Here is a 9,360-nt window from a genome sequence, read left to right as displayed (position 1 = left end):
GCGATTGGTGGTTGGTTAAGTATCCGTGTAAGTTTCGCAGGTCACGCGATTCTCCGTTTTCAGGCACGGCGTCCAACGAGGGAAGACAAAAATGCCTCCCGAACATCTGCCCCTTTCCGGTTGGTCTACTGAACGAAACGTCCAATGAGTTCCTCCGAGTTCCCATCTTAGTGCTTATGTGAAAATCACGAAGGGGAGAGAAAGCAAATACGTGAGTACGAAGTGTTCCGTCGAAAAAAAAAGATAGATAAAAGAAAAGGAGAGAGAGAGAGAGAGAGAGAGAGAGAGAGAGAGAGAGAGAGAGAGAGAGAAAGGCAGAAAAACCAAACTTTCATCATTTCATATGCTCCGATTACAAAAGAGTCATTGAAGCGCTCAGTTTACAAACACGGGCTTGGACTCTGCGTGTCTTTCCCCCTTTAGTCTCTTGTTCCTCTCTTTACTTATGATTTCCTCCCTGCTGCTTTTTTTTTTCTCTTCCTGTGATTTCTTCCCCACCTAAAAACATACTCACACAACTCAACAACAACTGCTCCTGCAACTGACACCCGACTCTCACTGATGTACATTTCCACAGTTTCCTTTCGTTTCATGAAAAAGAGGGAGAGAGAAAGAAAAGAAAACACGCCGCGCTGAACGCAAAAAAGAGAGAGAGAGAGAGAGAGAGAGAAAAAGAAAGCTTCCATCGTGCGTCCTGATACTTTTTCCGTTTTTTTTTCTTTTTTATCTATAGGACAAACACGTGGCTTTGACGTGTTATGCCGTGTCCTTTCCAGAACGACAGTCGTAAACAGACACGCGGTTTCCGCTTTCCTCTATTGTAAAAGCTCGTTCCTGCAGCGCTCGCCGGATGCCTTCATCACTTTGGGAGCGGGTGCCCGTACGCTGATAGCTTCTGCGCGCGAGCCATTCCCCGGACGTTATTGTTTTAGACGGTGTGGAGGACAAAGTTGCAAACGTCGAATATGCATAATGAGCTTCAAACGGAAGAGGGAAAGTGAGAACAGAAGGCAGTCCGATGTTCAACGACTCGTGTATATGTACCCTGAACTTTGCTTACATACAACGGGGGCAACGACGAAAGAAGAGAACCGTCGATTTCGATGCATAAAGAAACTTTTTACGTGTCACTTTTTGAAACTTTTTTTCTTTTTGAAGCTTTAAAACTTTTCTCGTTTTACACTTTCTGAAAGTCCTTAAAATTGTTGACATTTTTTTCTTTTTGAAACCTAGAAACTTTTTACGTGTCACTTTTTGAAACTTTTTCTTTTTGAAGCTTTAAAACTTTTATCGTTTTACACTTTCTGAAAGTCCTTAAAATTGTCGACATTTTTTTCTTTTTGAAACTTTGAAACTTTTTACGTGTCACTTTTCCACCTGCTTTGTTTTCAGGGTGCGCAATTAGCACCACTTCGACCACTTGCACCGCGCAGTGATACATGAAACCGCACAACATTTTCCCTGTACTGTCCTTGCGAGACCAGAAAAGAAAATGTAGAGAAACACATAAACGAAAAAGAGAAGACAAAAAAAAATCGTCATTTATTAGGTGTGCTTCGTATAAAGAATGCTACATCATTACTGCTTTAAGTATATACTCGAGTGTATACTGCGGTAAAAAGCTCCACAAATTACAATGGATTACCTAATTGCCTTGCCCTATAGCGAGCTTTTTTATATATTAAAGAAAAATACAGCCCATTGAAAATAAGGAAGAGGCGGCGGGAAGGCAATAGTTCCTTTGATGTTCGTGAAACAATGCCGTGCAGGATGGTAATGATGTCGCTCGACTTTGCTGGAGAAAGCTGACGTTCATCCTCTTCATAAAAATGTATGGAGGCATCTATAATGAAGAAGAAACGCTTCGCGAGAAAGTAGAGCGTTATCTGAGTTTTCCCTCGAGGCGCGGTCTCTTAAACACGAGTTAGAAACAAATTAACGCAAAAAGAAAAAGGAAAAGAAGAAGGAAGAGCTGGGCTTCCCCGTGGGTTATGGCGAATTCGGGTAGTCACTTCGTGGCAACACGGCCTAGCCTAACACCACCTAGATACAGAAAGCCTGCGCGCTCGTCAACGTGACGTAACAATTAAGAGTCAGCCAATGAGGATCGTAGTTTCGACGACCGTAGCCAATCACGAACGTGCTTTCAGCGGACTTGGCCGTCGTCTGCGAACCACCGTCGTCTGCGAGTTATGACTGAACGTCCCTGCGTACTAAATGGGAAAACTTGGAAATAAAGCGCAATCTTTCTCAAAAGAGATTTTCTGGAAAGCGTCTCGCTCTTTTTGTCTAAATATTTAGGTCTGCAGGTTCCAGGTGAGCTGCAATCATTTGCGTGCTCTTGAATTCGCAGAACGGTGAATCGCAGTAGCGGACGAATTCTGACTATATATGTCCACGTAGCGGAAGAGGGAGAGGAGGCTCTCTCTATCTTCGTGGTGTTGGCCTGGCGCTCGGAAATCGCTCGGAACTTGCCAGAGCAGCCTAATGCGGTGATTGACAGGGACGAGGGGCATCGACGATGAAAGGGACGGACGGACGGACGGACGGGCGAAGGCAGCAACCGAGCTCCAGGGACCCAGGCTCCAAGTAGAACTCTAGGCCCACTGCCGTAGTCCAATGTCGTCGCTGTCGGTAGACGACGGTCGTGGACGAGGAGCCGAGACCGCGGCCAAGCGAAGACCTGAACCAGAAGAGCCGGTTTTTGCGTCACTGCTGAAGTCCACGTCCGTCCTCTGCACCTCCGTCTGCGGCCTCGGGAAGCGTCGGGTCCTCGTGACGTCATAGTAAGTCAGTTCTCGTTGGGCATGGAACATGGGATTAGCGTTTTGGTATTCGGACGTTTTTGCACGTTTGATGATTGTCACTTCGTGGTGTATTGTCAATCAGAGGTACTCTTGGATTGTGTGTGTGTATTAAATTACGCTCGCTAATGTTAATCAAGGGCGCCGGCCTCATTCCTTATCACATCCGCGGGCGTCACGCCAGGGTATCTCTTATTATTGGGTTCGGTTCGTGACCTTTAACCCAGCGACAACGGATGACGTCACAGAACCGTCACCTGTGGCACTCCTATGAGCCTGGGTCTGGAGCAGGCTTTCGTAGGCATGAAGAGAGAAAAGAGAAGACGAAAAAGAAGCCCGAATTTTAATCTCAGCGCGTGTGAGGCTTCGGGCTCGTACGACGCGTTTTTCAGGCGATTTCTGCTTTCTGCATTTTAGATAATTCTCACTATTTTATCGGCTCAGTTAAATATATACACACTATGACGAGAACAAAAAGTGAATGGGGTGCTTTCAGTTAACTTGGGAGCCCATTTAAATACGGCTTATCGGACGACTAAGGAACAACTCGGGAACCTAAAGTATAATGCAGCTTAAAGCGGTATGCGTGCAGTTTTTTTTTTTACTTCAATATCACGTATTACTCGACTCCTTCTCAAAGAGGTTATCTTCTAGGGAAGAAAAGGTAAAAACTGACGGGGGAATAGGGAGCTTGGATAGAAGTGGTATTAATACCCAACTCGAGCGTATGTGTAATATGACGATGCTTAAATGGGAAATCCGAGAATGTAAATCATTTCCTGGAAAACGTCATAGTCTGCGAAGCGCACAGATTTCTTTTCTCTTTGCAGATTGCCGGGAAAGCTTAAAATCTCCAGTAATCCTTTCGTCGATGAGGGAGGGACGAAGGCTGGGGGAGGAGGGTAGGGGGGGGGGGGCTCACCGCTATGTAGGTCTGATTTCACACTATCGGGGATAGACAGAAGGAAATGCCGGATTCTTTATTCCGTGTTGTCATCGCGAAGCGACTGTGCTTTGAGCGGAGACCGTACAGTTACAGCAGAAAGGAATTGGGGATAGGGTGGCCCGTATACGCCCTAGACCGAATTCGGGAAACAGCGCCGATGTCCCGATAACAGTGATAAAAGTGAAATCCCGATAACAACCTTAGACATTAGAGAGTTTTAGTATATCGTACGCTATCCCCTTTGCGTACGTAAAGGATAGCGCTGGTAGTTCTGCGCACGCGCAAACCATAAAGAGAGCTTCGCGCATTGCGCAGACCCACCACGCAATTTCTTACGTATGCAAAGGCCATAGCGTACGATGCACTAAAACTATCTATTAGAGAGTTTTAGTACATCGTACGCAAAGGCGATAGCGAAATTAACGTACAAAGCGTTGGTGGCTCTGCGCACTGCGCGAAGCTCTCTTTATGTTATGGGCGTGCGCAGAACCATCAACGCTATCCCCTACGTACGCGAAGGCGATAGCATACGCTGTACTAAAACTTTCTATGATTGCCCGTGGTGGGGTTCGATCCCGACGTGCATTTAGCGTATCACCGTGGGGCTACCACCGACGATTGGATGAGATAAGATAGGTTTATTCGTCTATTTTTCATCCGCTTTGACGAAGGGGGAAGAAAAGTCAACTTGAGATGCTCTGTTTGCAACATCCGATGCTCTATATGAATATACGGCTGCCGGAACCTTGATGTTCAGTTTCTAAAGCTTCTACTCGTGTCGTTACCGAACTGGGCAGCTTCTGTAACTCTTGCATTTTCCAAAGTTTCCACTCCCTTATGACACGATGACAGCGTGTCAATTCAACACTAACAAAAAGAACGATAGTTATATTACTACTACTACTATAACGTTTCGACCGTTTGTACTCAGTTTGTTGCGACGGATGCACCAGTTTACATCCGCACAAGTGCGCAGTGTAGATGTGAAGCCCCTGTGATGCCAGGAATTCCGCGAGGGTCACACTGTTGGATGTGGCACAGCTCAACAGGCGACAGCTGCTGCGTTGATCATGTGCTCATCCCGTAAACTATAGTCATATCGAATGACCATGAATTCATGGTCGAACCATGTCATGCGAACAATATACTTCGAGGCTCGCGACAGATACATAACGAAATTCTACTGAAACAATTTGAAAAAAAAAGAAAGAAAAGAAACTAGTCTAAATTGTGTCGCGGACTAACCATCGAAAACACTTTGTTGCAGTGAGCCTGTCGCGTTCGTACATTCCATTAGGCTGTTTTGAGCTTCGACGTATACGCGCGCCTGTTTCAAGATCGAGGTACTTGGTACTGCAGTGTAGTGTGTTCAGCTCGGGAAATTTAATCCGTAGACGACTGCGAAGTCGCTCATGATCATAACTGTCTCGCAACGTCAACGACAATTTTATTCTGACGATGAAGTGGGGGAGGTTTTCCAAACGTCAAACTATATACCAAATATCGAGTTAATATTCATTCTGCAGTTCGGGAGCAGTACGTTTTCGAGAGGTTAACAACGCAGTTAAGCTTTTCCTGTACATCGTAAAGTTCACGATTATGTATACGCAGGTTTTCACACAAAGAGAAACAATTGTTACACGATAATGATAAATGATTGTGATGACGGCAGCGAAGCAAAATATGGAGAAAAGGTTTGACCTTATCTCGGTTAGAATAATTGATTTAGCTCAATGTATCGATCGAGTCAATATGTAAGCTTAGGTTCCTGAGCCAACAGACTTACTTTATAGACTTGTCCTTGCAGGCTCACATTTGTACGATGTTGTTGTTTTCTTTAAATAGATACGAATAAACTATATGTATTATTATTATTATTATTTAAGCCTATTGTTTAAGCTACCGATGCTTATATAATCTACATAAACTAACGCTTACACAGATTAACCCGGTGTTGATTGTTTCCATCGTATAAATTTGCTCGTGGGTTATGCAGCATGTGACAAAGACGAGCACTTCCAATGCGCGTTGCACGTTCAGAACACACACATCTACAGCGTCAGACCCGGTACGTTGCTTCTTTTGTAAGACCATGTCGCTCTGATTTCCGAGGAACAAGTTATCGAAAGCAATCCTGACATTGCCCGAGGCGTGGCACTGGTAAAGCTGGACGGGCTGTCGCCCTTGCGTACGTAAGGAATGGCGTGGTGGTCCGGCGCAATGCGCGAAGCTTTGTTGCGCGTGCGCAGAACAACCAACGCTATCCCCTACGTACGCAAAGGCGGTAACGTACGATATGCTAAATCTCACTAATGTGTCGCAACCTCTTTAACGTGACCCAGCTGTGTCCCATGTTGTTTCTTTTGAGATTGTGCAATTAGTTCCCATATCTCTGTGTTAGCTATGCTTAGGATTCCGTGTTTTCGGCATGTACTGCTGGGGAAATTCGGCAAGTGTTTTTCTTTGGTATTTATATGTTTTGCCACATTCGAATTTTTTGGGCATTTTAAAACGTTTGCGCCAAAAGTAGATTCCGAAAAATCGGTAGCTATAATGACTCACACAAGGAGGAAAGCCAACCAACTGATAAAAGTCTTACGGGGGAATATTTCTTGCCGAACTAGCGGCTCCCGCAGGGTGGTATTCCCCGCATTCCTCCTGGAAACGAGGTAGAGGAAAGAAGAAAATGTGGCGCCCCGGAGGAAATAAAATGCAATCGTGTACCGGCATTTTCTGCGTGTTGCACCCGATGCAAGAGTATATAATTCGTAATATTTCAGAATATGCCGAATTTGAAGAATATTCGCCGGGTATTTTTCGGCAAATGCCTAGATGTTCTTTTTGGTCACATTTCTAGAACAGCCAGAACAAAAGAGAGGCAGCGCAGCGGCTGTTATGTCTTCTCAGGCCGCTCAAGGACGCGTTGAGCTGCTGTGTACTTCCACTTTCTCAAACAACCATTGGTACTTCGGCACGCGCTTCATACACACGGGCTCGAAACCGTGGCAAATAGAGCACTAGCCTTTCCCAGCCAGCCAGAGTACCGCCAGCCTTTTCCCTCGCCGCCACGACGCACGGTTATTGGCCGAATCCACCCACGTGACCGTGATCCACCATATCCCTTCCATTTATTTATTCATTTGGTTATCTCTTGTACATGGAATGCTGCCATAGATCACTGGCCCTGTTGATTAAAATACTACAGTTTGACGTCTGTGTTTGTAAATCAAATTATTGTATATCACTATTATTATATTGTCCCTATCTAGAAAAATCATTTTTCGCTTTGTAATCGTCAATGCCCGTATATCTGTACACGCAGTAGTTTCTGTACCGTCCAGGATCGTTTGGTACAGGTAATCTCACGCGAGTTTACATAAAATTGCATTTGTCGCAGAGCGTCAACACAGCGGGCCCAATTGGCGTGGAAGGGAAATTGCGGCGTTCGCCTGGTCAGGCGAAGCTAAGCCAAGTCAAGCCAAGCGGTTTGCGGTACTCTGAAACTTGTTTATCTAGTAGCAAACCTTATCGCGCGACAATTTCCAATAGACCACCCGCCGCGGGCCGCGATACTTCACATCAAGATATCATGTGATTGGGAAAGAGCGGATCGTTGGCAAAACAAGCGCACGTTGATGTCGCCGTCGTGTAACTTCATGTTTTTTTTTTTCGCATTTCCTGAGATGAGGTCAGGTCAGGGTAATATCTGCCTCGCACATGAAGTTTTCCATTCGCGCAATGGCATCCATAACTGGAAACAACCATGAAAGCAACGCGTATGGTCGGCGGCTGCCAACGCACGTGGCTTTCTTTTTACCTACGATGGGTCGCGCCATCTGGCGTTGTGACGTAGACTGTTTGCAAACAGTCAGTCGTCTAATTCCTCGCATTTCTTTTTTGGGAAGCCGTCGTGGCTAAGCTACGGTGCTGTAGCGCAAAATAGAGAAGATATTTCCACAGGGAAAAAGGGGTGAGCTATCCATAGAACACGCATTAGGTCACGATCGACGGGAGTTGCAATTGGGCAAGAAGCCCAATTGCAAAAAAAACCCGGTATTGGTGACTGTTGGCCTACCTTTGCATGACATCAACACAGCATTGATCCGCAGGGGGGATCGATGCAGAGGGAGCTCACATGTTACTCGGTCACCTTTTTGGGTTTGACAGCGAGAGGTAGAGAGGTAGCAAGCGAGCTGGTCGTGTAGATCCATAACTGGGGGACAAAAAAACACAATTCGGTTAATCATGGTAAAGAGCACAATACACTATGCGCGGAACGAGCTGTGAGGCAGCCATCGAAAACTGAGCCAGAGAGCGGCGGAGTTTGAACCATGCATTTCTCGATCACCGGTCGAGCGAATTGACCAGTTCCACCACGAGGCTCGTGTTGTGCTTATATATTTGTACGTATATTTCCATTCTGCTTCCAGACGGCTCCACCACTGTTACTGACCGTATCCTTTGAGAAAATGAAGTACTTCATCCCGTTCTGCCTTCTCCAATGGGGAAACGGCGCTATTAGTAGCCAAATGTTCATAACTCGCCTTCTGGGACTTGCCACTGTCAATGGCGGGATGCCCCGAGACATCACCGCCTACGCAAACCAGCTGCTCAACATCTTCCTCTCTTACGGCGCCATCACGTTGCTTTCCATGACAACGGTGTTTCTGGCCGGGCTCTACGTTTCAATTAACCACCGCAGAATCATGCGAAGTCGTACCTTATTCAACTCTGCCACCTTCCTGCTGCTTGTCAGCGTGACGGCCACCGTGCTAGCGAGCACCTATCACTTGATGGCAGTGAAGAAGACACTGGTCCGGGACTTTGATCACGCTGTGTGCCAAGAATACTATACCACTATGACGGCGCACGAAGAAGCTTGTGTGGATGTACCACGCTGTAGGGCGATAGATGTCCCGTGTGGGAGAGGAGCGAAAAACCTGAAGGGTTCTAGAAGACGCTGTGGCGCTGCGGTCGGAAGTGTGGTGAGGCAGCCTCATACTGTGTGGATAGAAAGGGAGATAATTAGGTGTGTGCAAGCGAGATGCGATGTGAGAAAACTCAATTTCATGAACATTGCAACGACGTTCACGGTTTCTAGCTTCGCTTCAATTTGCGCGCTGGTAACCCTGGCGAGGAATATGCGCCCTCTGTGAGCGTTGCGACCCGAGAGAGATTTTGGAGCTATGAAGGAACTGGAGTATGGCTATATGGTGTAACCGTAGGGTTAATGCATAAATTAGCGAATACTTTTGCGATAGTTGCTTTGTGTTAAGTGAATGGTTATACCAGCATTGATAATAAAATATTCAGGGACAGTGGGTATATTTTGCTCGTGGAGTCGTTCTGAAAAGACAACACAGTGCGCTATACGTAGTAGACAAAGTTGAATCCGAACGAGCTTAACACCCGTCTGTCAAGTGGTATGGCCTTTACGTATCTGGACTCTAGCTGTTATACAAGCCGTGTATTCACGCGAGCAACATTCCTGCAGAGGCGGAAGATGCGAAAAGCGTCATCGCTTTCTGCAGTCACGTGAGCGCGCGCAGAAGATACTCCGTAGCAGACGACAGGAAAACACGCTGACGGTGTCGTCTGCTACTGAATGCG

At 46.2% G+C, this 9,360-nt stretch overlaps 1 long non-coding RNA gene across 1 annotated transcript; it reads left to right on the top strand.

Annotated features, from left to right (window-relative positions):
- The first annotated feature begins 5,757 nt into the window (after nucleotides 1-5,757).
- On the top strand, nucleotides 5,758-9,073 carry LOC135398324 (uncharacterized). Its single transcript, XR_010424075.1, has 2 exons — nucleotides 5,758-5,818; nucleotides 8,181-9,073. It is a non-coding gene; the product is annotated as an uncharacterized LOC135398324 (long non-coding RNA).
- The last annotated feature ends 287 nt before the right edge of the window (nucleotides 9,074-9,360 follow it).

This window comes from Ornithodoros turicata, chromosome 6 (genome assembly GCF_037126465.1).
Source record: "Ornithodoros turicata isolate Travis chromosome 6, ASM3712646v1, whole genome shotgun sequence".
Classification (NCBI taxonomy): Eukaryota; Metazoa; Arthropoda; class Arachnida; order Ixodida; family Argasidae; genus Ornithodoros; species Ornithodoros turicata.
This window is presented reverse-complemented; position numbering and strand designations above follow the sequence as displayed.